The sequence below is a fragment of the Girardinichthys multiradiatus genome, chromosome 6 (assembly GCF_021462225.1).
Source record: "Girardinichthys multiradiatus isolate DD_20200921_A chromosome 6, DD_fGirMul_XY1, whole genome shotgun sequence".
Lineage (NCBI taxonomy): Eukaryota > Metazoa > Chordata > Actinopteri > Cyprinodontiformes > Goodeidae > Girardinichthys > Girardinichthys multiradiatus.
Genome location: NC_061799.1, coordinates 29,302,595 through 29,318,019, shown reverse-complemented (window position 1 = coordinate 29,318,019; position 15,425 = coordinate 29,302,595). Strand labels below are relative to the sequence as shown.

The following is a 15,425-nucleotide window of genomic DNA, read 5'->3' as shown; positions in this document are numbered from 1 at the left end:
CCTTGCCTATAGTTCTATCAGAAAAACATTACGTGAGCTTGTTATGGAGTTTGCTGGAAGTGATGTAAATCCAGACTTTCTTCTGCTGGGAATCACAGCCCACCACGAGAATACATCTCTTTCCAGACAAGCTACTCCTCCACACGGAGCAGTAAGAACCTGAACCCAGCTCCGCATGGCTGGGAGGTTAAACCAAGTTTGTCATCGGATTCCAGACGGAGGGAGCGATGGATGAAGGCATTGCGTAAAGAGCAACCTGGTCTGTTTACTGACTTGCTTTGACTCCTACTGACCTCTCCTTGGAAAGAGTTACAACAGGAAATGCGGTACGGACCTTTCTGGAACTTTCAAAATAAATTGCATTAACCTACTTCCGGCATAACTTAGGAATTGGGGGTAACAGCGAACTTCCCATGATGCCACTGTCCACATAAAACCCCCAGTTCCCCCACAAGTCTTTCTCTACCATCCGGACTCTGTGCGAGGCTGGCTGTTGAGACAGCCCGCTAATGTCTCTTTGCTGGCAAACAGACATAAACTCTTCAAACTGGATCCAAGGGTGTCATACGATCATCGATCATATTCACTAAGTTAAGTACAAATGAATCATTGTCTGTGTATCCGGTAGATTCATTCATGAACGGGAATTAAGGTACATGCCTGGCTTGACTTTCTCTCTGAGGCCTGCAGAAGCAAACGGTGTTCCAGAGAAGTCCCTGCAGAGACGCTGTCTCCCAGTCTGGAAGGAAGACAGAAGAGACCGCATCACGTGGTAACGTGCAGTTTGGTCGGCCCGACTGAGCGGCCACCCAGTCACTGTTCCTCAGGTTAGCTGGAAGCTAACCCTTTGTTCACAGAACTTTCTTCGAACTTCGTCATCGCCCGGACAACTCCTCCTCAGCAAGGGTCAGAGGTTAGGTTTGGGCAGAATAATATAGAAGGATTTAGATTGAAATGATATAAACGTTTTTTATTTTATGAAGTTTGGTTTTGTTTGTGCTGAACTCAGCTGTCTTGGTGCTAGCAGACAATCTGCAGCACACGAGTTCAGGTTGTGTTCTTTGTTTGTTTATGCTGTTCAATAATGTCAGAGTTCGTCTCACACCTTTCTATTTTGTCCTAATACCATCGCCTTACTGGGCTGGTATTCACAGGACAACCCTTAACAGACTGAAATATTATTTGATAAAATATTAAAATATTAATATAAAATATTAAATAATATTCTCAGATTCATAATCACAACATAAGTTTACTCTAAGAGTTGTCTCTGTTTTAGCAGTTCTGTTTTGTTTCAATGCTTATTTTACAAGATGTTAACTGTACACCTACTTAAGATAACCATAGAACACAAACAATATGGGACAAAGATGAAAACAAGATTTGTAGTTAAAATCTGATTTATTGTTTTATTATTTCAGCATTTCTGTTGCAGTGACTTAAAGTTTAATCATAATCATTGGTCAAGTTTTGTGTGCTAATTCATAAACTGAGAACTTAAGATAAGTTGTGTGAATATATGCTGCACTGTGGCGCGGTTGGCAGAACTGTTGCCTTGTAGCAAGAAGGTCCTGGGTTCAACTTCTGGCCGGGGGTCTTTACGCTTGGAGTTTGTATGTTCTCTCCGAGTGGGAGAACATGTGCCATGTTAATTTTCTGGTGCACAAAGAGTTTTCTAAGTAGTCCACAAGGTTTTGGTATAGACTGACCACAGTGCCTTCTTCCATATGTTAAACACTGCATTACATGTAGTTAGCTTTTCCGGTTAAATTTATGTGATGGACCAAAACAAGTTCACATATAATTCTGAAGTGGGTGGCAAATGTTTTTTACCTGCAAACCTACCAACACATGGCCATCCAACTTAACTGACTGGTCAAGCAAGAACAGCATTAACCGGAGAAGCAGAAAAGGCCCATGGTAACACTGAAGGAGCTGCAGAGATACACAGCTCAGGTGGGAGAATCTTTTGGCAGGGCATTAGATGTGCACTCAAACAAATGGAAGTGTGGCAAGAAGAAAGACACTGTCGAAATGAAGCCATTAGCAGTCCAGTTTAAAGTTTACCATAAAGCACAGGGAACACAGCAAATATGTGGAAGAAAGTGCTCTAATCAAGGAGAGACCACAGTTGAACTTTTTGAAGTGCATGCAAAATTATATGACAGGAAAACTTACTCCAAATCACCCTTAACACATCATCCCCATTGTGAAATATGCTGATGGCAGCATCATGCTGTGGGGATGCTTTTCTTTAGGAGGAAGCTAGGAAGAGCTTATAGGAAGATGGATGGAGCAAAATACAAGGTAATACAAAAGAAAATATGTAAGAAGCTGCAAAAGACACAAGACTGGGACCTGGCAGGAACTCTTACGGCTTTCTTTTAACAATGAGATTCTTCTTGTTGCTTCTAGATGACTCGCTGTGGCGACTCCTGAAAGGGAAAAGCCAAGCAAAAAAGATTCTTCTTATTACTTCTCTATGAAGGTGATATTTCTGGAGTGCATGGCTAATAGCTAAGATTAAATTACACACAGGAAAAACATCTTTAATATATGGTGTCTCATGGAGGCAATTGGTTGCAATGGATTTTATTTAGAGTTATTAGAGTAAATGAGGGTAAATATTACAAATGCACACCACAATTTTCTGATTGTTACTTAAATCTAAACCTAAAACACCATATTCTTATCCTTCCACTACACATTAATGTACAGCTATGTGTCAGTCTATCCTTTAAAATCCTAATTAATCATATTACCCTGAACACACCATCTCCATGGTGAAACACGGTGGTGGCAGCATCATAATGTGGGGATTCCTTTCTTCAACAGGAACAAGGAAGCTGGTCACAGTTGATAGGAATGTAGGTGGAGCTAAATACAGGACAATTCTGGAAGACTTGAGACTGAAGCAGAAGATGATCTGCAGGACAATGACTCCAAAAACACAGCCAGAGCTAAAATTGAAGGGTTTAGATTAAATTCATGTTTTCTGTTAGGAAAGTCTAGTTAAGATGCAGCAGTGGCTCAGGGGTACAGTGTGCGACACATGTACAGAGGCTACAGTCTTAGACACATCCGTTTCACTCCCAGCCCATTGACCTTTGCTGTATGTCTTCGCCTCTCTCACCCAATTTCCTGTTGGTCAACTTACAAAATAAAGGATAATAGTGCCACTAAAAAAAAGGAATGGTCCAGTTAAAGTCCAGCTGTACATTCAGTTTGTGTCCCAGTAAACAGTCCAGGTGACAGTAAAACCATCTCAGTTCAATGAAAAGTGGAAAATTTCACAAAGTGGGGCACAGATTCAGCTTTTGGACACAGGGAGCAGAATGTGCACAAAGATAAAGAGAGAGTAAGAGTCACGCTTGCTTATCAGCTGTCAAAACAAACAAGGCGCCATTCATGTTCACAATTTTGGCTGAAAGCTGAAACGACTTGAATTCCTTTTCTTTTACAGTGTGTCTGAGACAAATCACCTGAATATTATTTTTGCATTTAGTTTAATCTTACTTTAACATTATATGTAGTTTCATCAACTTTTAAAGCTACCAGCCCAGTACCTCAAACGTTTATGGTGTGTTTTGAGTCATTATCTGTCTTTGGTCTCAGTAAAGGGACAACCAAATCTTTGTTTAATTTGCCCATAATTTCCTTCAAATTTTAAAATCACAAATGTCTCCCTATATGTCCTGTCTCTTCACAGAATCACTGGACCTGCCTTCCCCAGGGCATCAGGATGTTGTATGCTTCAGATCATCAGCTATTCACATATCTTTATGTAATTCAAATAAATGATCTACAACTTGTTTTTCTCTTTGTTCAACTGTGTTTAAATCATAAAACATGTGAAACACTCCTTCACCATTTGCAGATGGTGGGTCCAAACTTGTTTTGTTTCAACAAGGCACTACATTAAAATGTTCAGTTACGGGTGCACATGATAAAAAATCCTTTATAGTTCAGTTTTAGCAATGCAGGTACCTAAAATTAAACATCTGCACTGGAAAGGAAATGCATTTTATTATTGGTACTAATATGTGTTTCCAAAGAGTTTGCGTCAGTTCCCCAATTGATTTGTTCATTTGTATACCCATGATATTCCGACACTTTGCCATTTTATTCTTTCCTTCTTACATTTGGCACCTGTAAGCAAATCACTTTGTGTCCAGCTGCAGCTTTTCTTTGTATTTAAATATTTTTTCAATCAATCATGCAGACTACACAATCATAAAAATGATTAAATCCCATGCATAAGTTAATTTAATTGTGTATTATCTTTCTATTCCCATTTATTTCTGCTTTGATCCCTGTTTGGGCCAGTTGACTCTCATAAAATATGAAAGATTACCAAACCAAAATAACTCTGAGCAACCTCTTGTTGGTAGAAACTATTTATTGGTTTCATAAAACCACATTTCTTTACAGTAACCTATGAGCAAATCAAAGAAAACGAATTTAAATTGTTAGCAAAAGTGAACCTGGCAGTACAAATTAAAGCATGGTCGGTACAAAACTTCCTGAGGTGGAAGGGATAATTTCTTACCCAATTTTTGTAGGGTATTAAACAACCAAAACTAGAAAGATACAGAAAATGAAGGGGTTTAAATAACCAGTTAAGAGATTCTAAGAGTTGCAATGGCTCTCAAAATGTCATGTTTGGCTGGGAGTTTACAGGACCAACGTGCAGATCAGGAGCCTCAAGCCACATGGTGAGTAGATCTGTTCTTTTAATTAAAAAACACAGGAAAACGTACAGGGAGGCAGGGCACAGAACACAAACAAGGTGACAGGGATGAAGCAGGTAGTCAACAGATAAACAGTACAATCCAGTAGTGAGAAAAGGAATCCAGCGAGTATAAATACTGAGGTAGGGAGGGGAATGGACCAATGAACAAAGGGAACTAATTGGAAGAAATTAAACAACTAGTACAACTGGTGACAAGAAACATGCAGAGCAACTGAAGGAAGGAGGCATTGGCATTTAGAGAACATCTGCAAGATAGAGAGGGCAAATATTACCAAGTAAATATGTGGGAGGCTGATAGACTCCTACCCAAGACTGAATATTATGAATCTAAAAGTGTTTTAACAAAATTTCTGTTTAGGGGCCATACACTTATTCTCTCTCTGTTTTTTCTCTTTCTAGAATCTACATCTGGCCTAGTCTGTATTTAGCTGTGACACCTTCCTGGAGGGGGACATCGGCCAAGCTCCTGCTGCCAGCAACTGTCTATCCTAGACGTAGCTACTGGCTGAACCTCTAATGTGACTAACTGTGCTCTCTTTCATACTCTAGACTTGAAAACTGGCTCAGAGTTCATCTGCTTAGCTGTCTTTCTCTCCTGGATGAAGCCACTAAAGGAGCTACAATCATTAATGTTTCGCTTTTCTTTCACATAGAAAGTACTCCTGGATCAGTGCTTCTTTGTTCTTTTTGTGTCTCTGCTCTGTTCTCTCAAACCCCCAGTCGGTCGTGGCAAACGGCCGCTCACACTGAGCCTGGTTCTACTGGAGGTTTCTTCCTGTTAAAAGGGAGTTTTCCTCTCCACTGTCGTTACATGCATGCTCAGTATGAGGGATTTCTGCAAAGTCAATGCAAGCAACTGTCCACTGTCTCTACATGCTCATCCAGGAGGAGTGAATGCTGCAAGTCACTGAGTCGATGCAATCTGTTGGGTTTCCTGAATTGAACCAGCTTGTTACACCTTTATTATTTTTATATCTTTCCCTCTGGCAGATGTGTTTGTTTTTCAGTTGAACTGCACAGAATAAATGTCACAAAATACATAGAAAACGTTTTGAAATGATTCATCATACTCATTTTTTTTAATTACAAAAACCTGGAATTTTAACAGCGCTGTGCACTATTAAGAACCTGTACTGCAGGAAAGATGTTTACTGTTCACAACCTCTTAACAGAACCCAGCTTCTATCACATAACTTTAAACTAGATATTACATATGAAATTACTCATAAAAGTGCTTTCATATAAAAACAATATATTTGTTTATGATAATATATTTGCTTTTGATAAAACAAAAGCAGTAAGCCCACACATCTTTATGTTTCTGCAAACACACCAAAGCAAATTTTGGTCCTTTCTCTGAGCGATCTAATATTTTTAGGTCTGTGCTGTATGAACTGATACTAGACACTTTTAAAAGCACACCTACGGAGGTGAAGTCACTGTTCAAACCATATCGCTACTGCTGCACCACCCACACTCAGTCTCCTAGTGAATAGGAAGGGAAACAGAGTGACTCAGACAAGCACAATGTTTATGTTCTTCCATTATTTGAAGATATGTTAAAATTCATTGTTGGTGCTGTCAAGTGGGCTCATGAAGCAGCTTCCTGGCGCCTTCCTAATCACCTTGATGTGTCATACAAGCTGTTAATTGGTCGCATCAGCTGTGGTTCAATACATTGTATCAAAATGACTTAATTATGAACTATAATGTCCATTGTCTTCCATTAGACTTTTGAGTTAATGCCATAACCTAAGAATAAAAATGTACTCGCAAAAAAAAACCGTGACTAGGTGAGGATGTAATGTATGCATCAGTTGCTCAGCAGTTGTTGTGGCCAATGAACAGTTCATTAGCAGCAGTTTTAAAGTGATGTGAGCTGCACTCCCTTTCTCTTCCCATGAATTTCCTGTTTCTTTGCTCAACATGTGAGAGGTAAATATTGTTATAACATTATTCATCCTGAAATTTTTTAAACCCACTGGTGACATAGTGACTAACACACAACACAGTTCCATCAATCCAGGGTTTTCAGTCACCCATGACAACTGCATGATGTGTTTTTCTGTATCGACACATTGACCAAACCAAGGCTGACCACAGAGAGTTAAATAGGAATTTTTAGTGTCTGACAAACCCATATTGGAAATATACCAAAATATTCTGACTCTGTTTGAGGTCACCTTCCATGGGTTTTAAAATAGATTTGGCTTGTGGTCAAACATTGCAATAACAGAAGAATCATCCAGCATTCTTGTCTTTATTGCATCTTCACCTGCAGTGCAGTGAAAACATATTTGCCCTCTTACAGACTTCTTTTCTGTTTTTGCTGATTTATAACGTAAATGCTTTTGATCATTAAACAAATGTAATTATGACTGTGGGGAAAAAAAACTGTGCAAACCAACCTTGCCCTATGAGTCGCCTCTTCATTAAATCGTGATTTAGATGTGATTATGCAAGAAAGGGTTACAAAACAACTTCTATGCTCTGGGAACCCAGAGAGCCACAGTGAAATGAACCCTTGTCAGGCTGCTTTCACGTAGGAAGCAGCATGAACTTGTCTGAACGTGGGTACAAGAGCCGAAAATAAGAGAGAAGAGCATTAAACAAGAAGTACAACCAGAGTAGTTATTTTTTAGAGGGCATCAGTTGTTGACAAAAGTACTGATGCTGGAGTAAATTTATTGTATGGAAAGATGACATTATTTGCTCATGGGTTTTGCTTTCTGTTGCTTTTTTAACACACCTTTTTGTCCAAATGTGTTAGATATGTCCCTATTACACCATAGCTTTTTTGTTGAGGTCACAATATGAGCACAAAAACCCAGCTGCCACAGAGACAGTTTCTTCTCTCTGATGAACACAAAGAACACCTTTCTGCCTGAGTGGTCAGCTACTCTGCTGTAAAATAAAATAGGCAAATTTGCACTACAACAACCTGCCTTGCTTTTTTTCTTTTCTGTATAAAAAGTGAATGTGCATGCACATGTATGAACATACTGTTCCTTTATCTTTTATTTCCTCTAAAATTTATATATTTATAGCTAATGTCTGTACACTTTTAGCGCTTGAAAGCCAAGTCAAATTCCGTTTGTGCACACAATCTTGGCAAATAAAGCAGATTCTGATATGTTCTAAACTATGTGTCAAAACCTCCAGATACTGAGATACCACTAGCTACTTAGTCTCTGTAGACATGTACAAGGTTGTCTACAAGGTTTTATTTTACATAGCCATCTCAGTAAAGGGACTTAAATCATATAGAAATCCTGGGAGGTGATCTAAAGTGAAATGTGTATAAGACGTGGACCATTGACTCTGGACGATCTGGAAATGTTGTGCTAAGAGCTCTGTATGCTCCAACCTTGTAAAATGGTATAGAAGAAAAATAGGTGGTGTGCTATTGGTAAAAGAGGGTTGTAGAAAGTCTTAAAAGCAGGAGTGACAATAATTGTGATCTTATACAAAACAAGGATTTGTATTAAACATGGCTTTTGTTTTCTCGCTAAATAAATGTTTTCCTAAATATTTCAGTACGAGATTATGCTACTGCTGCGATTAAAGATTAGTTTATTTTAGGGATTTTTATATGCTAGTGGTGAGTAAATCGTGTTTTTTAAATATCGAGCCAGCATTAATAAAAATAATAATTTATCTTAATATCACAGATTATTTTTAGTGTTGGGTCCAGCCATGGATGGAGAACAACCACTGACCTACACAAACAAAAGAGACTGGTAAAACTCTGAATCCCAGAATGCACAGCATTAACCTACTTTCAGGACAGTCCCAGGAAAGAGGAGTCACAGCTGGAATCCCCATGACGTCACAGTACAAAACTCTGGTGAGCACCCCTGTTTACTCTCTTACCCATAATCAGCAGGTTGCATCGGGGAGAGCACGCATATGAATGCACTGGTCTCGCCGTCCGAGTAAAGGCTACATCCAGAATCCCAAGTTGAGTATTTTCTGATGTTTGTGTGGCTGGCGATTGTGAACCGAACAAAATAAGACTAGCTGCCTTAACCTTTCTTTATGAGCTTCAGCAGAAAAAGAATCTGAGCCAGAGATTATCAAAGAAGAGACAGAGTCTCTAATCGAAAACAACCTCAAAATCACATCTCTGCACGCCTGACGCGTAGTCCAAGCAGACACTAATCCCAGCACCACACACTGCCCAAATATGGCAGTCTGAGAAGCAAACGCTCCACCCAGGCAGCTGAACTGAGAGCTACCACCTACCAATTCATTGCCCTTCAGGCGTCCTGTCCTCCTGTTCACCAGAACAGTTCACATAAAAGGTTGTGTTTGAACAAAGAAAATGTGTGTAGCATAAAACAATGTAATGTAAACATTGTTTATTTCCCTGTTTCGCTTGTTTGTTGTGCTTATCTATTCGAGTGTTAGCGCTCTACTTGCTAAACTAAGGGCAACTGAGCCTAGTGCTACAAGTTTGTTTGGGTTGTATTTTTAAAGTTGAGAAAAACTTTTTTTCAATGAGTGGTTTAAACACTAATGCAGGGATGTCAAACACCAGTCCTCGAGGGCCGGTGTCCTCAAACTTTAAGATGTGTCCCTGGTCCAACACACCTGAATCTATGGCCAAATTACCTCCTCATTATGCAAGTTCTCCAGACTCCTGCTAAAGACCTAATTATTAGATTAAGGTGTGTTGAAGCAGAGGCACATCTAAAGGTTGTAGGACACTGGCCCTCGAGGACTGGAGTTTGACACCTGTGCACTAATGGTCCATTAACTTCTGTTTGCTCCATTTGATCTGTTTTTCCTCCACTACCTCCTACCTTATAAGTTTTTTCTTGTTTAAAGGTTAAAAACATTCCTCGCCGCCATGTCAGTATTCCATTGTTCCATTTCAAAATCATCCTTTGTGCTGGCTCGTTAGCAACAATAAAATTCCGTTGTCCGAAAGGTTATATTGATTTATAATTCAGTAAATAATACTTTCAAAATATCATTTTATTGTAATAATATTTTATTTATCCATCTGATTTGCATTGTGAACTATTTGTTGTTCTTTGTTAGTTTTAAAACTAATTTGGCCTCATCCCAAATGCCTCAAAATTAAACTTGGTTCTTAAACATAAATATCCACACTGAACTGTGATATCATTGCATCATTTTAAATGTTATTGGTTTCAGTTTATTCGTTTGTTTCTTTTTTTTAGTTTGGTAGTTTTCCTTATTGTCTGAATTTTTGCTCAGTAGTTTTAGTTAAGTGTTACTAGCCTAGTTCAAAGGTTTGCTGACTGAAATATTTTAACTCAGAGTTGGATTATACTGAAAATAAATTTCTATATTTTGGAGAGAATTTGTTGTGTTTATTTTGTACATATGTGTAGGGCTTGCTGTTACCAAACATCAGTGCTCTAATTCCCTCTTTTATTGTTCTAAAACATGTTGTTTGGCTAAAATTAAATATTCAAACTTTGTTAATTATTATTGAATATTATTTATAATTATTAATAGTTTATAGAGGCCAAACCAAGCCTTTTATTGCACAAAACTTAGTATGGCTTTTTTCCTTTAATGCAGTACATTTCCTATGAAATACAAAATTAAATCCAGTATTGTATTGTATTGTTCGAAGTATTTCCCACATGCATTTGAAGGATCTGGATATGAGGTGGTATGCAGGGCAAAAAAAACACTGATTGCTGAGACAATGAATCTTATTTAATCAGTACCTCTTTGCGGGCTTCGCTCTCACTGTCTCTCTCTTCTGTGTGTGTTGCAGATGACTTCCTGTAACATGATACCAACTGTTTTCCCTCCGCCGACACACAATTAATTGAGACTTTTTCATGCCATCATTCACACGTAACAGATACAATTAGCACACAAATGACCCGGTTAAAGGGGGCGTCATGTTACAATTAACATGTCATTGCAATGCACTCTACTCACCAATCAAGGAAAATATGTTTTCTGGTCTTGAAAGGTCATCTTTCAGCACTGGCAAGCTTCACCTTGCTAGAAGACTGAATGAATTTTGCTAAGATGTTGGGTAATATCCCAGATTAACAAGATACATAATCTTTGTTTTTTTCTCCAAACTCTTCTGAGACCGAGAGAGGAACGTTCGTGTGACCAATGTGGCATATTTGCTGTTTTTATGGAAAAATGAAGCCAAGTTTCACTGTAATACAGCTTTGTTTTAAACATTTATTTTTGGAGATTTTATGTGAATAGAGCATCACCAAATACTGAAACATTAGGAAATGGAAGAAAAATGATATATTGTATTATGTGGCATGCATTTGTATTCAACACATAACACCCACACCACCCTACCCCAACCCCCACACATGCCAACATTTCCTAGAACCACTTTTCTCTGCAATAAAAGCTACAACTCTGGGTATGTCTTTACCAGCTTTGCATTTCTCGGTTTTTGGTTTTATGAATATCATTAGACCATTCTAAAACATGGAAGCATATATCGAATGATTTGATTGTAATTCTAGCTGTAATTTTAATGTTGTCTTGCTGGAAGGTGAACCTCTGTCAAGTCTCAAGTATTTTGCCATTTGTAGGGGGGCCTTCTTCTCTGCAGCTTTTCTGATCAATGCTCTCCTGCTCCGCCTGTCAATTTAGGCAAAAGGTCGTACCTTGGTCGTTTGCAGTTGTGCCATAGGCTTTTCATTTTCAGATGATGGACTGAATAAAGTTCTGTGAGGTGTTCAAGGCTAGGGATATTGTTTTCTAACATAACTCTGCTTCAAACTTCTCCCTAACTATTCCCTCACCTGTCTGCTGTGGTCGTTGGTCTTGGGTTAATGGATTTATACTGGGATTAGACTACAAACAGGGGGACTCTATTTAGCTGGTAAATGACTTTTGGAGGCAAATTGTAGCTCTGGATTAACACAGTCAAGTAATCTTTTCAGATCTTATTTGTCTGAAAAAATTGAAAATCATTTTCCTTTCGCTTTAATTTTTGAGGCTGCAGTTTGAATTCCAGGTCGAAAGCAAACACAACCAGAAAACAAAGAGCAGACTCACAGATCTAGCCGCCTCCAGCTCCTCGAAATGCACATCCGCTGACTAAACCTGGAGCAGGAAAAATATTCTTCTCTGCTGTTTACCTCAAACACCGGCCACCTTTTAATCTCTAATCCTTCACTCGGCCTCAGACAACAAATGCCAGAGGATCCATTGTATGGAATTCCACGAGGGTCTCTCAAGGTGTGTGATTAACCCCTACTGTACATAAGAGCAAACAGTACTTCAAAGGGCAGCCACAGGGGGTGGCTGCAGGTGACGGGTCAGTGGGAGGTGAGGGGGTCGGTCACCGACTGCGACACAGATCAGTATGTCTGAGCAGAGAAAGAGATAATCAAAAGGAGCTGAGGTGGCAAGAGATTTCTTAATTTCAGGTAGATCCTCCAATTTTCCACCTTGTCCAAAATTAAACTACAAGTATTCCTTGTAAAGTTGAGTGTCTGAGTGAGGGAGAAGCTGTTTGGTTTAGAGAACTTTCTAAAGTGCAAGTTGTCACAACATTAAATTAAATTTATCAGAACATGCTAACCACATCCAGTATCAATATACGTTTTATATGGAACAGTTTGATTATTTCTGATGATTTTTAGAAATACAACTGGCTCAAATACCAGGTCTAGGTCTTATCATGTAGATAATGTAAAACACTTTACAAAATTGGCAGTTCTACAATAAATCTCCATATAATGGCACATTCACATAACACGAGACATTGATAGATTCAAAATACCGAACTCCTAAAAAACCTGAAGCATAACACCGAATATGGACATTTTGATTTGCCATAGCAAAAAAAGCAGAGCTAGATTATTAATTTTAATGATGATTCACTTCCATGTAAAACCCCAGTAAGGAAAAATGACATGAAAGGACCTCTTTTTGTGAAACACAGTCATGCATTTTCCTCAAAGCCATGGTGGGAAAAAAGTCTATTTTTCATTTTATATGGAAGAAATAAAGTCTCATCAGAATCAGACTTTTTTTTTAAACATTGAATTTGTAACACTCAATTTTTAGCGTTTGCAATTATGTATGTGATTTTTTTTTACCTCAAAGTCGCAAGCAAATTTGACAAAAAAAATTCAACTGCAGCTATTTGCCTGCAAAAATTCACTTTCCTTTGATTGCATATGTGTTGACCTTCTGGTGTATAGAAGAAATATATACTAACCAGCTAACTGTAAAGAGGCTTACCTCTGCCCAACGCACTGGTGTGTCATGTGATCAAATGAGTGTAATTTGATTGGCTTGTCCCTGCTGAGGAAAAGCCTCTCCACATCACGATGGTGTCACCACCTTGTTTCACAGTAGGGATATAAAATTAAGAGTGAAGTGCTTCAATATTCTCCAAACATAGCATTTTGCATGTAGGCCAGAAAGCTACCATTTGATCTCATCTGACCAGATTCCCTTCTTCTCCATGTTGGCTGTGTCCTCTATATGGCTTGTAGCAACTGCAAACTGGACATCTTGTGACCTTTTTCAACAATGGCTTTATTCTTCCCACTCCACCATAAATGACAGATTTTTCAGGTGCACGACTAATAGTTTTTCTATTGACAGATTCTCCCACCTGAGATATGGATATCTCTAGCTCCTCAACAGACCATTGAGCCACCTTAGACCATTTGTAGCTGCTTGGATACCCCAACTAAACCTGTAGTCTCATACTTAGTAGACACGTTGTTCATATCACATCACTGTAGCTTTAAAACAGCACTACACTATTAGGAGTGTTGGGTGGAGCTTCTAATTACTGTCAATGGTTTTTGAGACCCTGAATTTTTTGCAACACCGAGTTTTTTTGTAGGCTTGGGAAAAGTGCTTCTTTAAACTACAGGCACAGAATGATGGAAATAATTTTGATTTTTGAATCTCTAACATCTACAAATCTCAGTACACCTTGATGACAGTAACTGATCCATGCATGGATGCGAGTTTGTGTTTTATTTTAGCATCCAAGTGAGGTCAGGTTGGGCAGTGATGCTTCCCTAAATAAACGGCAAGAAAAGTAAGAACAAACACACACAAACACCCTTACACCTCATCCCACCAAGAGAGAGCTTGCCATCAGACCACACAAATTGTATTTACCACTCACATAACTTGGAATAAACACTGCCACCATTAATTGAGCTCACGCTGTGTGTGTGTGAGTGTGTGTGTGTGTGTGTGTGTGTGTGTGTGTGTGTGTGTGTGCGTGCCTGTGTGCGTGTCAGTCTGTGTTGCTGTTGTGGGGTTTTTAACAGTCCTCTTTCCCCCAACTCTTCCTTGTCCACTAATTGAGTGATTCAGAACAGGACTCAGACTCGCTGCCCCTTCTCTATCAGACTGGGATATTATCACAGTGGCTGTCAGAAAAGAGTCCACAGCAGCTTAGGAGGAATGCGGCCGGCAACAATTTGCTCCTTGAGCTGCAGACTCTCAGTCCTCCACCCACCACCCTTATTCCCCCACAAACCAGGCCAATCAGTCAACAGGACCCCAGGGGCCATTTTCAAAAACAATCACTCTCTTTAAGTAGTGAAGAGGTGCCAGGGCTAATTATAAACAAACTATTGATGCTGCAGCAAAGGTCTGTGTGGGGCTTTGCTAGTGCAGTAAATGTTTGTGCACGAGAGCGTGTGTTTGTGTGGAATATGGAGTCATAGGGTCACACTAAGTTTCTGCTTGACAGAGCGTCCAATTGGCCGTGTAACAGACCTCACCCGAAGTGAGCACTGCATAAACACCTTAAGACAAGTGGTTGGGTTTCTCTGACTAAAGAAAATATAATGGTTGGTGAAACTCTGAAGTCCTGATCATAATGTGCTGGATTGTTTTATCAAAAACGAAATGTTTCTGTTAACTTTAATTCAGAATAATTATTTTCCAAGTGTTTCTTTATTGTACAAAACATGCTGAAGAAATCAGAAATGACCGCATTTAGGTGTTTAAAGGTCAAAAGAAAAAAGTTAGATGAAATGACAAATATAAGCAACTTTGCTTTGTGATTGCAAAGCAGGAACAGAGGCTTATTGTAGTTCCTGGAGTGCTTTCATGGGGTCTTTTTAAGCTGCTACTTCATAGTGGAGCTTTTCAACATGAGAGGAACCATGTGATGCAACAAACAATATAAGTACACAATGACATCATCAGGAAGTTTTGCAGCACTTCCCTGCATTAGATGGACAGGTGTTTTTCTTTAAAAATGGAGAAATACAGGCTTTTTTATTTTCTTATTTTTCTTCCTTCTCTGAGTGGTCTTTCAGCTCATGTTGGCACAGGACTTGTTTCGCTGTGGATAATGACACTTTCTTACTAGCTTCAGCCAGAATCTTCACAAGATCTTTTGCTTTTATTTTGGGGTTGATGTCCATCTCTGGGATGCAGAACTTCTTCCCGAACAGTATGATGGCTGTATGCAAAAATCCCCCTCATGTTTATACTTTCTTATAATTGTTTGAACAGATCAACATGCCACCTTCAGGCATCTGGACATTGTATGCAAGGATGAACCAGACCTGTAAAGTTCATAATTCTCCTCCTTTATTTTGGGACAATTTCTTTGAATTTTCTCATGATGCCACACAAGAAAGCAGTGTGTTCGAGATTTGACCTTAAAAAACTTCCACAGGTGTGCCTCCATTTAACTCAAATGTTTCAA

The 15,425-nt window shown here is 39.0% G+C and overlaps 1 long non-coding RNA gene across 1 annotated transcript; it reads left to right on the top strand.

Moving 5' to 3' along the window:
* Positions 1–683: 683 nt before the first annotated feature.
* LOC124869508 lies at positions 684–3,812 on the top strand. Its single transcript, XR_007038607.1, has 2 exons — positions 684–913; positions 3,710–3,812. It is a non-coding gene; the product is annotated as an uncharacterized LOC124869508 (long non-coding RNA).
* The last annotated feature ends 11,613 nt before the right edge of the window (positions 3,813–15,425 follow it).